Source organism: Sciurus carolinensis, chromosome 2 (assembly GCF_902686445.1).
Source record: "Sciurus carolinensis chromosome 2, mSciCar1.2, whole genome shotgun sequence".
In the NCBI taxonomy this organism is placed as follows: domain Eukaryota; kingdom Metazoa; phylum Chordata; class Mammalia; order Rodentia; family Sciuridae; genus Sciurus; species Sciurus carolinensis.
In genome coordinates, this window is record NC_062214.1 from 113,107,387 (window position 1) to 113,124,233 (window position 16,847).

The window sequence follows — 16,847 nt, forward strand, 5'->3', positions numbered from 1 at the left end:
TACTGCTTAATATTTGCACACATTATAAAATTACATGTGAAGGAATAATAAAGGTAGAACTTTGCTTTAATTCTGCAAATTTCTTATTTTAGCCATATTAGAATTCTTTATACTCCAGATAGAATTTATTTTATACATTTAAATGCATATTTTTGCTTTTAGTTTTTTAGTTGTTTTTTGATATTTGTTTGAAGAGCATTGCGTGAGTATATTTGTGTGTGTGTGTGTGTGTGTGTGTGTGTGTTTGTGTGTAAAAGAGAGAAGGAGAGAAAGAGTTAGCAAGAGAGTTCCTTTCAGCATCTCAAAACCTTTAACTTGGTTATTCAGGAATGATCTCAATTTTGTTTTGCACATATTTTGCTCAGAATTTTATCCAGAAATTTAAGGCAATATTAACTCTTCTGTGGTTTAAAGCCTTTTTAATTCTAGCAACCTCAGTCTGGTATACATTAACAAGAAAGGTCCAATATACTCAGTGCTCAACATTTAGACCCTAATTTCTACTTCTTTCTTATATATTATGCATTATTTCCAGTGCCCTGGCATTCTGCTTGGTGGCCTTTGAAACATGCAGGCAGGGTATGAAAAGGGGACCAACAGAGGCTGTGCCTTTCCATGCTTGCCTTCCAGGACTCCTTCCTGACAGTGTGCCCCAAGCACTGGAACTGACTCACTCCTGACAGTGTGCCCCAAGCACTGGAACTGACTCACGATACTCCAACTAAAATAAAATAGTGCTCCACTCACATAGGTTTCTGACTGCTCTCCATTTACCACTTAGCTGTGTGGCCAGATATGGTGAATGCAAGTCTGGCTGGGTAGATTTGAGGCCTGCTTGTGGTCTCCTCTAAGAAGGTGGAAAATCTGCAGAAATTTAAAATTCATACATTGGTTCAACAAAAGATTGAAGACTCAAATAATTGTGATTGCTGGCTCAATCTCCATATTCTTACCAAAAACCAAAGGAATTAAGTAGAATTAATAATCTATTGAATTCCAAGTCATACTAAAAGGCAAGGAGTCTTATACAAAAGCTCAATTAATAGAGTTGATCTCCCCCTGCCTCCTTATTTTTTTCTTTTGGTATTGGGGATTTAACTCAGGGATGATTTACCACTGAGCCACATCCCCAGTCCTTTTTATTTTTGTTTCGAGACAGTGCCTTGCTGAGTTGCTTAGGGCCTCACTAAGTTGTGCCCAACTTCTTCGTTATCTCCTATACCTAACTTGGCTCCTAGGAGGGAGTAGGTCTGTGCAGTATTATTCAGTGATGAAATGTGAAAAATCACATAAATGATTTCTTGAATGTGCCTGTTGCTGGTAGTTTGTGGGAGTATAAAAGGGGAAACCTAGTGAGAGATTCTGATTAAGTGAGAAGGGAGTATCCCAACCAGTTTCAGAGAGACAGTCACAGGTGGAAGAAACTGCTATTAATGTTATTGGAATAGCTGTCTCAGATTTTTCCCTAAATTTTTTCATGGAAAGGATATATATATATATATATATTTACATATATATATATACACACACATACACACACACACACACAAACACACATATATATATATATTTAGTTATCAATGGACTTTTATTTTTATTTATGTCTTTATATGTGTTGCTGAGATTTGAACCCAGTGCCTCACACATGCTAAGCAAGTGCTATACCACTGAGCTACAATCCCAGGCCCATGGGAAGGATTTTTATAGATCTTTTATAACACTATTTGAGTAATTTTAATAGTCTTTGTGATGCAACCTAACTTAAATATAGCAAGTTTAAAAAAATATTAATTTTTAGTGCTGCTAACCACATAATTGATTTATCGGTGGCAAATGTGCTAATTATAGTAATTATAGTCAGTTCTACCATAATGCAACATATGTGTTCTTACAGCATTATGAAAAGTGGCACATTAAAAACCATACTATGGGGAAAATAAAATTAGAGGAATATCACACAAAAATTCTGTCAGTGTCATATAAGAAAGACAGGGACCTGATAAAAATGGTGGGACGGTTTTACTTGTGTTAAATTGTCAAGAAATGCATAAATACCATGAAAAAGGAAGTGAGTGTTCCAAGGGTTGCAGGTGAAAAGTTATTATGAAATAATGGAAGGAGGTTATTTGAAGTCAAACCAGAAGTCATGACCCTGGATGGGTGTGGCCTGTCACACAGAGAACTGCAGTCATTGGTAGATGCTTCTGGTGTGCGCCTGTGTGCATTTTGGGTTTTCTTACATAACTCAGTTCATTACAGTTTTCTGGGCTCTACTGGCATTTTTCACAGACAAAATTGTATGTGGTAAACTTGAAATTTGCATCATGTTCAAATTGTTCCTATATATCATTTGCACTGGGTTAAATTCATGTGTTCAAAACAAGCATTTATAGAAGAACTGATTATACAAAGTAGGTACCAATTATCAGAGTTAGCACATTCTGAGCCTTTGTCACATGCCTGTCACAGTTACAAGCTTTGACATGTATCAGCTAACTCAATAAATCCTATTAACAATCATTCAAAGTAGGTATTCTTATTCCTCCTTGTTTGTAGGTGAGGACACTAGGCACTGAGAGGTGAAATAACTTGCCCAAGTTCATAGAGCTACATGGGCAAGACTCCAGCTCCCATTCTCTTATCCATTCTGCCTTTCTCTCTGTCACAAGGAGAGTGCCTACCTTTGGGTGCTAAGCTTGTAGTTCACAGAGTATCAAAAACTGTCTGATATTGTTGGCATATCATTTGCCATCTAACATCAATAGCAAAACACATCAAATTCTTCAAACCAGCAGAGCATTCATTGACTATGACCTAAACAGCCAGAGAACCAAGGGACTTAAAGAAATGTCAGATGAACCTAATTCATTAACTCATCTGGTGCATTAGTCCGCTTGCTGTCCTATGCAGGGTTTTCACCAGGAGAGAGTGGAAAACACTGGGCAGGGGAAGGACAAATAAGTGCTTATAGAAAGGTACATACCTGGACTTGGCCAGGACGTATCTATATTTGGTAATATTATACAGTTTTATTTCCATGCTTTAAAGTTACAGAATTGAAACTTGTACCTCAGGACAGGAATTTTCCATTTACATTCCAACATTCCTTGTCTCCTCAGAAAAACTGCTGCATTGAGGTCATCTAATCCCCTTGTTTTTATATTTTCCCCTCTAGCTTGATACTCTCTCCTCTTCTTTCTGATCGTCTGACCACACTATGATGGGAACTGTTTTGTTTTGTTTTCTCTCCTCCACTTGCTTTACTTTGTTTTTACTGGTGAAGGGTTGTGGTGGTAGAAAGTGGAATTCAGAGAAGAGTAGAGAAGGAAAATCATGCTAGACTTTGAAATAATGGTAAATAAAGAGTCTACTCTCACTCATTCTATTAAAAATGTATCTTTCTTGCAACAGTTATGTAAATGTCAAATTAATTAAAAATTATAAAAATTGACTTTTAATATCATAAGTAGAGAATATTTTCCTCTCTCTCTCTCTCTCTCTCTCTCTCTCTCTCAGTACCAAGGATTGAACCCAGAAACACATTATCACTGAACCACATTCCCAGACATTTTAAAAAAATTTTTTATTTTGGGACAGGTTCTTGATAAGTTGCTTAGGGCCTCGTGAAGTTGCTGAGGCTGGCTTCAAACAAGAATAATTTCTTTTTTCTAAAAATACATGAAGACTCACATGTAACAAGAATTGGTTGCATGTTAGAATCAGTACTTGGGGAAAGTTTTAAAATTACTTGAAACACAATATTAACAATGCTCTCAAAATAAAAAAAATAAAATAAAATAAAACAGGACACTAAAATGAGTCGACCAAGGCAAGAATTTCCATCTCTATGACCATGCAAGGGCTGCACTGGATAGCAGTCTTTCATTCATGTTTACTGAGGTCTCACCAAGTGCCAAGCATGGTGAACAAACATAGACTCTGGAGCTAGAAGATGCAGTGATCTGAAGGATATGCAAGAATAAGCTGGGCGAAGGGAGGAGCAGCACCAGAGAATGCTGGGAAAGAGTAATCTGAACAAAGGGGAAAAACTCAGGTAGGAAGGGAAAGAGAATTGGGAGGAGGTTTTCCAAAAGGAAGTGTGATGCGGATGGATGACAGAAAGGCCCAGCTCTCACCTTCTAGGGGAGCTTCCTGCCTAATCTTGGGTCTGTGTTTACAAGCTGCCTGAGGGAAAACCCAGCAGGATATTCTACCATCTCTGTGCCCTGAGTCTCCCTGGATCCTCTCATCTGTCACAAGCTGCTTTCTTCACTGACTTTGTCTTAGCCTTTCTCTCTGCTGCTCTGCTCATTTTAGGTTTCCTCTGCAGTGCAGCAGCATCTTTTCCTCAACTAATCAAATACATATCAAAGGGCTTCATTTTGACATATTCATAGATGGATGTAGCTTCATTTGCTCCATTTCTATCATCAGAACTTCCCCTTTCTTGCTCCTCCTCCCTTCCCTAATCCCCTTCCTCTAGCTACTGGTCTTCATTCCATTTATTAATTTTTAAATGATGCATCATAGTTATACATAAAAATGGAATTTATTGTGATATAGTCAGACATACACTTAGCAACCTTTGGTCAATTTCATTCTGCAATCCTCCCTGTTCCCATCTCTCCTTCCTCCTCCTTGATTCCCTTCCTCTACTCCACTGCTTTCCCTTCAATTTTCATGAGATCTCTTTTTAAAAAAAATACTTAACTTCTTTCTAGCTTTCATGTATGTATGAAAGAAAACATTTGACTCTTGACTTTCTGAGTCTGGCTTATTTCACTTAGCATGATATTCTCCAGTTTCATCCACTTACCAGGAAATGACATAATTTCATTCTTTATGGCTGAGTAAAACTCCACTGTGTCTACACATTGTCTTTATCTGTTCATCTGTTTTTGGGTACCAGGCTGGTTCCATAACTTGGCTATTGTGAACTGTGCTGCTATAAACATTAAGGTGCCTGTATATATCACTATAGCACGTTGATTTTAGTTCTTCTGGATAAATACCCAGAAGTGGGATAGGTGGGTCATATGGTATTTCCATTCCTAGTCTTTTGAGGAGTCGTCATACTGCTTTCCAGGCTGGTTGTACTAATATGCAGTCCTGCCAACAATGTATAAGTGACCCTTTTCCCCCATGTCCTCATCATCATTTATTGTTATTTGTATTCTTGATGATTATTGTTCTAACTGGAGTGGAGATGAAATCTCAGGGTAGTTTTGATTTGCATTTTCCTGATTGTTAAGCATGCTGAATTTTTTTTCATAAATTTGTTAACTTGCACAATAATTCTAGGAGATAAGAAGGGCAGATAACTTTTCTCTTGTTTTGTAGAAAGAAAACAGATTCAAAATTTGGTCCAAGGTCTCAGGGTTCATTCATGGTAGAGTTAGATCAGGTATGTAAACTTCTTCATCCAAGGGAGACAGTCCTTGTGGGAGCAGCTTTTATAGTGCCTGATGCATAGAGGTGCTCAAAAAATGTCCTCCGAAGCTGGATCACAGACAAGTGCCTTTCTAATCCCTAAAGGCTGTCATGTTGCTGTGAAGAGTGAGAGACCATCTTCTCTGGTAGTCTAATGTTCCTAATGGAACATGTGTATTTTCTCTTCATAGAGGAACAGAGATGAACCCTGATTTAAATGTCCTAGAAGCTGCCAAAATACCTGTGGAGACTTGCATAACATTGTCCCTCTAGGGCTTAGAAAAGAATGAATCAGACCCTCAAGTCTCAAACTTAGTGCCCAGGAAAACAGGAAGGTTCACTTAGGCAGAAATCCATGTATGTGACCTTGGATAAATCACTGAACTTCTTTGGGAGCAATAGCTCAAAAGACGAATTTGAAACTCCAGACTTAGGACCATGTGATCCTTCTGTGGTTAGCCTTCTGAGACACCTAAATTTTATGTCTCCTGTACATATCATTAGATTCTCAATATTTTCAAGGGCATTGGACTGCATTTCAAACTTGATGGTTCTTTTGGTATAATTTAAGATCGAAATTTACTTAATGTAATTTATAATTTAAATATGGATATGCTCAATATTCTGCCTGTCATCACAGTTCAGAAAGGAGATGAACCAACCAAGTGACATAAAGAAATCAGAGGCCATATCCAACTTCTTAACCGTGTTTCTTTAAAAAATGTACAATAGAATTTTCTGTGTCAACATAAAATTCCAGTTATTTATGATGTGGCTAAAGAAAAGATAAGAAGTCCTACAAATGGAATCTGTTATTGCTGGGATAATAAGAACTTAGGACCTTCTTTGGGGAAAAAATGGAGAACATAAAATGCTTTGATTTAGGGTTTGGCTGTGATGTCAAGGTCAGTCAATGAGCTCAGAAGGAATCTGAGAAAAATAAAGGGCTAAATAGAAACAGATGTTTGGAAAATCTTCTTGAATATTGCTAGTGAAACTGTATGGTTAGAAATCAAAATTTTAGTGTTATACCCATCATCCAAAATAGGTTATAATAAAAGCCATTTAAATGGGTTTTCAAAATTCTCATTGGAACTGTGGTCAGCTATACTCTTTGATGAAGTGTGTTTTGAGCTGAAGTCCTTGTTAGGGTATTACTCAAGGAGGTTAGTTGTCATGGGATTCCTATTAACATAAGATCTCTATTTTAAAAGAGAGAATTTTGATTAGAAAGGGAAAAGGAATAAAGATAGAAAATATTTTGGCTTCTCATTGGTCAGTATTTATGTTCTCTGGAACAAATTTCATTTTGTCTATAGATGTTGCTGGTAGCAAGACATAGAAAAGTCCTATCTTATATGCAAGTTACCAAAGACTGAATTTGAGTACCTGATAGAGGATGTAAATCACCGATAACTGAGTCAAAAAGGAATAAAAGTAGACAGCTTAGAGAAAGGACCCCTGGAGGCACTCAGATTTGAAGGCTAGTCAAAAATCTAAGCACAAATGACCAAGAAGAGCTTCTGAATCCAATATAGGATTCAGGGAGTTTGAAAAAGAAAATGATCAAGTTTAGTGAGAAGGGTTTGAAAATATAGTGGTGATACTTATTTAACCGTTTGCTTTAAATTTTTCATATTCGCTTTACTAATTATTTTTCAAAATTGCTAACTTTCATAAAAAGAAAGTAGAGGAACTATGATTATTTCTATCTTGATATAAAGTCTGGACTAATCCAATTGAATTCTTGCCCTAATACTAGCTTGAAGTGTTTAAAAAAACTTCAAATTATAAATAAGATTTTATTTATCTTGTTTATACCATGACTTGCTTAAAAAATGATACTGAAGAAATTTTGATAAGGTTATTTTAAAATGAAAAAGGAATAAAGTTACAGAATTTATAGAGTTGGAGCCAGAATAAAAGATAAAATAGAAAATGTGAACTAGTGGTCTGTTCCAGTCAAAGACAACAGAAAATGGTTGACATTCAAAACAGGGTTATTTGAGGAACATTTATTTGCAAAGGGAATATTTACAAAGGTGGAATTACAGGAGAATCTTAAGAGATAATTTACTCCTTGACCTGAAAGAAGGTGAAGTTGCAGGATCTGTTGCCTAGAGTGAGCAGAAATGTCTGTTGAGGGATGTAACCTGCCTGAGGTGACTTCTTGGGAAGGAACTGGAGAAATGCACACCTACCTGAATTCACTCTTTTTTTTCTTCCTTTCCTCCATCTGTTGGGTCTCCCCATTAACTGAAGAGAATTAGAAGTCAAAGAGAATTCCAGCCATTGTATTATCCACACAGAACCTCCTGTCTCTAGCTGCAGAGAGAGGATAGAAAAGGGTGGGCTGTGGATCCAAAGAACAAACAGAATTGTCTGCAGGGTGGGCCCATAAAATGCTAAATCAACATTGAAATCTTAACTAGAATCCAAAGCAGAAACAGGGTAGGATCATATACAAAGCCTGTCATCAACAAGTGATAAAAAACCAAAAGTGTCATTTCCTCTGGAACTTTTCTAGTTAATTCCAATTTTAAGTGACATTCTGCAAATTTCTTTCAGTTGCCAAGTATTACCCAAAACTGATGACATCAATTAAATTTAGAATTTATTTAGAAAAAAATAATAATTTTTGTTTTAGAATTTTCCCCCATCTCTTGTTTCTGACAATGGATAATAAAAAGATGTATAAAGGTCACCCTTACATTGTGACAATAAAATGATTTATATTTTGTCAAGGAGATTTATTTTTTCATTCACTATCATTAATACAAGTTTAGTTCATGAAAAATACAGTTTCAGACCACTAAGACAGATATTGAAGAAAGGAGACCAAATCATACCTATTTATCACAACAAAATAGAGTATTCCTGAGGCCCAAGTCTCATGATGGTGAAATGCAAGAAAAGGCATTAGGAGACAGTTTTTAAGCTGAGTACATACAGGTGGGCCTGTGAGCTGTTCTTGCTCACAGAGATGAAATCTAAGTAAAAGTTATGAGCCAGTGTACACTGATAGTGAGGTCCTCCCTAGAGGTGAAGAGACAGCAAGAGGAGTCTGTGATGGAAACAATATTCCCTATACTTGTTCTGATATTTTAAAAACCAAATCTGACCTCTCCCACCAAAAAAAAAAAAAAAAAAAAAATAGGCCAATAGCACAGAGATTTGCATAGCTCCCTTTTATAAACCTCTATTTCTTGTCAATCTGATATTGGATGGATGGGGGAAATTCAGAACTAGACACATGGTTGTTAGTACCACTAACAAATGACTTTTGCATATTGTGTTACACTTTATAAACACTTTAATAGATGGAATTATGGAAACCTCAGAACAATGCTGTGAGGCACTTCCCTCTTTAGAGGTTAGAATTGTAAAACTCGAGAAGACTGAGAACATTCTCCAGATCACTGACTGGTAAGGATTAATGTGGGAATGATGGGTCCAGGGGTGAGAATCAAGCGTGGGAACATAAACCAGTCTTCTAAATGTTTGTAAATCAAATCAAACATCTTGCTCTACCAATTTTTATCGAATGAATGCCTTTTGCATTCATGGTGAGCATATAATAAATATTTATTGCTGAATGAATAAGTGGTTGCATGACAGTTCTGTGCTCATTTAGTTCCTGAGAATGTGATTTCTACAGACTACACACACAAATTTAGAGGCTCTCCAGGAAAGTTGCACTGGGAGAGGAAGAAAGTAGCCATGGCAGAGAGGGTAGCAGGAGCTCTGGGTGGTTCAGGCATTCAGGGGCTGTTGAAGCCTGCCAGCTTTCTGGAGTCAGTCAGGCAGGCAGGAGTTGCTTAAGTTAAGTTCAGGTCTCACTGTCTGGGAGGCCTGGAGGCCTAAATACCCCTCAATGATAGTCCCGGCCACAGGCAAGCATCACTCATCTGGTCACAAACTACCCATGCTCATTTTGCCGAAGACCACAGATCAGCTTGGCAGCCTTGACATGCACTTACCTCTAGTGAATCCTCTGTGTGAGGTGCAAATACAGTAATAACCAGAGTCTCTGTTGGCTCTCCTTGGATTTTGTACACGAGAATCCTTAGACAGCCGTCAATACGTGTGCTTCTTATTCAAGGCAGGTAGGAGCTAGGTGACCAATCCTTTACAACCTTCCTCAGAATTTTGTAAAACAAATGGACTCAGTAAATAGGCCTGCGGCATGCCCCGCCAGGGAGACACCTTACTGCCCTTGTTAATGGGCTTGTGGAGGTCCCTCAGGCTGCCAGATTATCTTGTGGGAATCCTTCCCTTTTAAAATAGGAACATGCCTTCAGTGATGAGGGTCTTGGGGAGGAGTTAAAGAAACAACTCTGCCTTGATTAATCCAAAACACTGCCTATAATGCCACCATTGTGGCTCTGGATATTCCTTTGTGACTTTTTTATTGGACTTCTGCAGCCCCAGAATGATTTAGCTTGGTAATAAGACACTGTCTCCTTTACTATACTTAGCAAAGCCCCCTTGAGGAGCTAAAGCTCCAGAGAACCCCTCAAGCTCTTATGCCATGGCCTCCCTAGTGCTAGTGTAAATGAGAATGACCACAGAATGACAACAACTTATGAATGCCCCATGTTTTCCACCTGGAGCCTTGGGTCCCTATGGGACTGAGGAATACACTCTTAGCTCAAAGTAGGCCCTGGACGGGATTCCAAGGAACTTCCCTGAGACTGCCATATGGAGCCACTTTGATTCCATGACCAATGTGGGCTTTGTTTTCTTGGTGGAATGGATAGGGTATGGAGCTGGCAGATCTTGGTTTGAAGTCTTCTACCAGCACTTCAGAGGAGTAGTGTTTTAAGCAAGGTTCTTAGTTTTTCTAAGCTTCAATTTCTCATCAATAAAAATTGGAGATGGTAATACCTGACTTATCAGTGATTAAGTGCACCCTTATGGAGAGGGTGGGGACAAATGGACTCCCTAGGCATGTCTGACTTTGGAATAAAGATAATCTCTTGAATCTCTGGAGTATCAATTTGTTCTCCAGGTTCCTATAGTTTTAGCTGTATGTTCTCTTTGAGCCTTACAGGACTCCCAGGACAGGGTGAAGAGCAGCTCTGGAACCTCATCATGTAGAAAGAGGAGTACATTACTGACAGATTCAATGACTTTTCCCAACATTAAAACATCAGGTGGAATGAGGACTGATTGCTCTTCCTACTACTTTATCTGGGAAACTTGGCCAAATTGTATTTTATAAATATTCCTATGCTATCTGAACAGCAGATATTCAGGTGAAACACAGCAAGAAGATCTGTTCTGCCCTGAGATAACCACAAAGGGGAAATTTTAGTATCTTCTCTGAAGCCACAGAATTTAGGTAATACGAATCATGAAGGTGGGATTCCTATTGGAAAAATTACACTCACACCACTTCACTGTTAATCTATTAAAATGATATAGTTAATTTTACTGCTAGAATCATATGCTATGAATTATTATAATGGTATTATGTGATGTGATATTATGATATATGAGATAGTGACCTTATGAAATACTATGAAGCCATTAGAAATGAGACAGATGTATATAAACTGAGAATATGAGGATATTTATGAGACATTGTTTACTGAAAAGCACAGCAATATGTATAACAATTGCATTTTTGAAATAATAATATATGCAATTTGTATGATTCACATATTGTAGGATGTTGGTAAGAATGTACATCAAACTGTGGACTAGATTTATTCTAGAGAGTATCTTTGAAAGGCGGAATAGTAAAGGGGTTTAAAATTTTACACATATATCTTGTTTGCATTTTTATAATGAAATGTATTAGTCTTTTTAAATTGTAGAACATCAAAAGTTGGAAAGAATGAAAAAGTCATGTCCAGTATATGTTTATAGGTAAATATGTATTGAAAGTGAACTTGGTGAGTTCTGCAATAATTTCCTTACAAAATGTTATTATTATACTGTATATTTAATTCTGCTTTATAATATGTAAAGTCTCTTATATGTGTCATTTCATCTTGATTTTATATGAAATTCCATGTTGGAAGAGAAGAACACCTTACAAAATAGAATTTGGATGTTCTAGAAAGGTAGATCACCATTTGAAGATCATATGTAAGTGGTACTGGAAAAAAATAATCACTACTTGACTTTTTATTTATTCTTGTTTTCAAAAGATTTTTTGAAGTCTGGGGAGATAGCTCAGTCGGTAGAGTGCTTGCCTTGCAAGCAGAAGGCCCTGGGTTTGATCCCCAGCACTGCAAAAAAAAAAAAAGATTTTTTGAGACCACTCTGTGCTTGAATTCCCTGCCCCCACCCAAATACTGCAATTGGCAAATAAGGATGTTAAAATGTAGAAGCATCATATAAATTAAAGCCTGAAAATCTCCCTCAGCAATGGATAATGTTTAGATGCAAATTGTATTTTGTTTACTTTCACCGTACGCCTTTCTAATAATGAGCCACAGAAGACTTTATTCACCATGTCAAAGTTCTAGACTTTTCTGAAGTATGGACTGGTTTCAACTTTTGATTTTCTTACCTATGTCATTCACTTAAAGAACAGTCCATGAAATGGTTTTTAGTTCATCTCCACTTTCAAATATAACCAAATGTCTGCACAATCCTTTGTTTCTCTCCTCCATAGCAAACTCTTTTTCCTTCGTTTTTGTATAGAGGAAGAGGAAAGGATTGAACTGAAAGGATGGACCAGTCATCCCAGGAGACATGAGAAACTTATAAACTCATCCCTAAAGGAAAATTCTTCTGCCATAATGTCTCAATTAAGTTAATGCTTGTGGTCTGGCTTTGCAAACAGAAACTTGAGTCCATGGATGTGCTCAAAGTTAAACACTGAGAAACTGCAAACAAGTGAACTGTAGGTGTTGACTGTGTATACACAGAGAGGAACTAGAGGGAGAACTCTGTCCTCAGTTCTCCACCAGTGAAGGGTAATGCATGCAAATATGATTTTGAACCTCTACTACAGAAGCATAAGTAGGCAGGGGAAGGAGTCTTGCAATGCAATGGAGTTGAAGACAGCTGTTTCCTGAGGATGATATTTGTTTACACATTTGCTCTTTCGTCCTAGATACATAACCAAATAGCTAGCTAGCAAGACAGGTAGACAGACAGACAGATAGACAGATAATCTGTAGGTACTACCTGTGATACACACATAAAGATGACTAAACAGTTTTTGCCTTTCTGGTGCAGTTTTTCAGCATGAAGATGGGACAGCAAACCTATTTTTAAAAATTCATTACAGATTGTGATAAATGTTAATTAGAAAATAAACAGTTCTGTCATGACTAATAACAATAGTGGAATGGAAGCAAGGACCTATTCAGGTAGGGAGGTCAGGAAAAACCCGAAAGGCAAAATGACAAGCCCCTGCCATACCTCATTCCAAGTCCTCCCCTCTGGCAGACCTTCATGGCGGTCTCTCCTAGAGGCTGGGAGTCATGTGCCAAGTGGCACTTTTCTGTAGTGCCAAGTGACCAGCTCCTGCCCAGCGTGGGCTGAGGTTGTGCCATGGACAGTCGAGGAATGCCGTCTGCTGCTGGGGAGAGGCAGGGTTCTCACTTCTTTATGTTCACCCTTCTCCTCTGCTTCCATTCTGACCTCCCCACAAGGCAGCAAGAACTCCCTCTGTGGTGGCCATCGTGCAGTTGCGGGAATTTGGAGAGTGGCAGGCACCTGCTGGGCTTGTGACTGTCCAGAAGTCTTGTACTCAGAGAAAGAAAAATGGGTTTAACAAGGAGGATATAGGTTCCTAACAGAAGAAGACTTCATGACTGAAAAAAAAAAAAAAAAATGACAAGGATCCAAGATGAATGGCAACATGGAACTTTTTTTCCTAATTTATAGAGAGTGAACTCTCTGGTAATTGTTTTGGTACAGTCCTACCTTGAGGCAGAGGACAATCCCCAGCAGAAATCAGGTGTCTCTTCAAATACTAGGAAGCTACAACACAGAGTGCCTTTTTGTTTTTTTTCCTTAACTCTATTATTGTGTTCCAAAGCTCTCCCTGAAGATAGAACCAACAATGAAGGGGAAAAAAAAAAAACATATATTTGGAATTCCTTAAGATAGTCTTTCCTTGGTACACTGCTTAATTGCATGAACTTTTCCAGATGTGAGTTTCACTCCATGGGAAATAACAAAGAATTTGTGAATTAAGGAAATTATCCTGCTTTTATGCTATTTTTTTCCTGCATGGTTATATATTATAAACAGAATGTTGTGGTTAATCATCAAAATTTGTTCAAAATACACTCTCACAATTGTTTTGCTTAATAAAAATCAAATTTCTTAAGGAAAAAGAAACCAGCTGTTTCATACTTACAACAAAATTGGGGGTTACACATTTAAGATATCTGTGTTGAGTCATTTTAAATGAGGAAACTAGTTTTATTAAGATGAAAGAACATACCACAAAAGCTATAGTAAGTAGAAAATATTATAAAATACATTATATATCTCAATTTACAAAAGAAGATTTCGACTATTATCTATTTTTCTCTGAGATCCGCCTGGTCTTATAAAAAAAAAAAAAAACTTGCTTCAGACAAGTTTCACTTACTTGTGCTTGATCTCTTTGTCATGATGCAATGCTAAGTTTGTCCAATTCAGATCTGAAAATCTACTTTTTCCTGGCCCAAGTGATGATGATCCTTATGGTTCATTTAGATATAAGTAGTACTCAGAGCTCTTTGGTATGAAGAATCCACACAAATATTCTCAGCTGCTGTGTCTCATATCCTGAGGCTTCCCTCCTCCTTTGCCACAAGACATATGATTCCCTTGGATTTTGTCTGGAAGGTTACATAACCATAGGGTCTGTAGCCTTTCCAGCATTTCTTCTCCTAAATGAACACCCAAGTCTTGGAACAAACTTTTAGACTTTTGTCTCTCAGGCAAGGGTGAATTTATTCTGTATTATCCCTGAAATACATGAACAGTTGATCATTCTGAAGTTGATGACTTGTATCTCCCTCTTCCTTCAAACTAGATTCTAAGAAATGCAAGAAAGGAAAAAAAACTTCGATCTGCACATGTTGGACCAGGAGCACTACTCAGCAAGAGGTGTTGTGATGGTTCTTCCTGGTGTAGATAGTCAAATCCTGCAGAGATCAGGCCTGAGAGGCAGTAGTAAGAGACTCAAGGTGCAAAGCAGTCTCAATGTCTTTGAAAGTTTCTCTAGTGTATTTTCCTGGTGACTTTTACCTGGGTGTTGTGCTCATATCTATAGAAATATCAAATAGAATAAAGAAGGCAGGAATAGCACCCTTGGTAAAAGCAGATGAAATGAATGCTAGTTTGGTGTGTAGATAAGATTCCTGTGATCTTAAGAGCATGAGACAGGTGGAATAGCTGCTTTGAAGCTACCACATGGAACCAGGTATTCATGCACTTGCATTCATATATTTCAATAACATTCTTGGCTTTCTAGCTCAGTGAAGAAAAATATGTTGGAATGTGAGTCCATTTAGGAAAAACACAAATGTTTTTGAACCATGTTTTTGTGTTTAAAATAAAAATAAGTTTATTTAATCCTGTGAAAAGTGAATAGTCATTTATTTAGATTACTAATGCAATAAATGTAGAATTTGAGTGGGAATATAGACACTGCCTCTTATTGACTAAAAAAATTAACATTTCGCAGCTTTGAGAAGTAGAGTAGAGGCAGCATTTCCATTTTTCTGTCTTGTTGCTGGAAGAGGCACAGAAAGCCAAGTTGTACAGATTGCTCATTATTTGACTGGGTTTTTCTCTCATTTTTTGGATTACCCCTTTCCTCTCCTGCTAGAGAGAACTTGTAGTTTAAGTATCCACTTTGCCTCTCAGAGTTCAGTTGCTGTCTCAGAAAAAATTCTCAAGAGATCCTTTCATTTGTACCATTTAGTGTATTCATGACTTAAAAAGGAAATTAAAGTCATAATTACCATCATTAGGACAAGTTGTCTCAATTGAATTGACTTAATGCTTCTTGGACCCAAACAAGTCTCATCCACAAGCTTGGCCAGGAGGCATTAACCGAGGGAAAGCCAGAGAAGAGAGATTGCCAGAATGGACTGAAGCCAGAGCCTGGGTCTGAGAGCAAAGCTACCTAACCTGAATAAGACTCACCGGAGAGCCTGGAAGGTGAGCTGCCCCACCCAGTTCCCCTGACCTGCCTCCCTTCATCCCAGACCAACCCACAACTTATCCTTTTTTTAAATTTATCTTTAATTTTTTTTACAGACTGCAGTCCTGATTCATTGTACACAAATGGGGTACATCATTGCATTTCTATGGTTGTACATGATGTAGACTCATACCATTCGTGTAATCATACATGTACATAGGGTAATGATGTCTGTCTCATTCCACCATTTTTCATACCCCCCTCCCTCTCATTTCCTTCTACATAATCTAAAGTTCCCCCATTCTTCTCTCATTCCCCACCCACCACCCCCATTATATATCATTCTCCACTTATCAGGGAAAACATTTGGCTTTTGGTTTTTTGGGATTGGCTTATTTCAACTAGTATGATATTTTCCAATTCCATCCATTTATTTACAAATGCCAAAATATTATTCTTCTTTATGGCTGAATAAAAATCCATTGTGTATATATACCACAGATTCTTTATCCATTCATCTGTTGAAGTGCATCTAGGTTGGTTCCACAATCTAGCTATTGTGAACTGAGCTGCTATAAACATTGCTGTGGCTTGTTACTGTAATATGCTGATTTTAAGTCCTTTGGGTATAAGCTGAGGAGTGGGATAACTGGGTCAAAAGGTGGGTCCATTCCAAGTTTTCTGAGGATTCTCCACAATGCTTTCCAGAGTGGCTGCACCAATTTGCAACTCCATTCCACTAGCAATGTAAAAGAGTGCCTTTCTCCCCACATTCACACCAACATCTGTTATTGTTTGTGTTCTTGAAAATAGCCATTCTAATTGGAGTAAGATGAAATCTTAGAGTTGTTTTAATTTGCATTTCTCTAATTACTAGAGATGTTGAACACTTTTTCATATTTTTATTAATTGCCTTTATGTCTTCTTCTGTAAAGTGTTTGTCCAGTTCCTTGATCCATTTATTGATTGGGTTCTTTGTATTTTTTGGTGTAAAGTTTTGTAAGTTCTTTATAAATTTTGGAGATAAGTGCTCTATCTGAAGTGCATGTGGAAAAGATTTTCTCCCACTCTGTAAGCTCTCTTTTCACATTATTGATTGTTTCCTTTGCTGAGAAAAAACTTTTCAGTTTGAGTTCATCCCCTTTATTGATTCTTGCTTTGATTTCTTGTGCTATGGGAGTCTTTTTGAGGAAGTCTGATCCTAAGTCAACGTGATAAAGATTCAGGCCTACTTTGTCTTCTATTAGGTGCAGACTCTGGTCTAATTCCTAAGTTCTTGATCCATTTTGAGTTGAGTTTTGTGCAG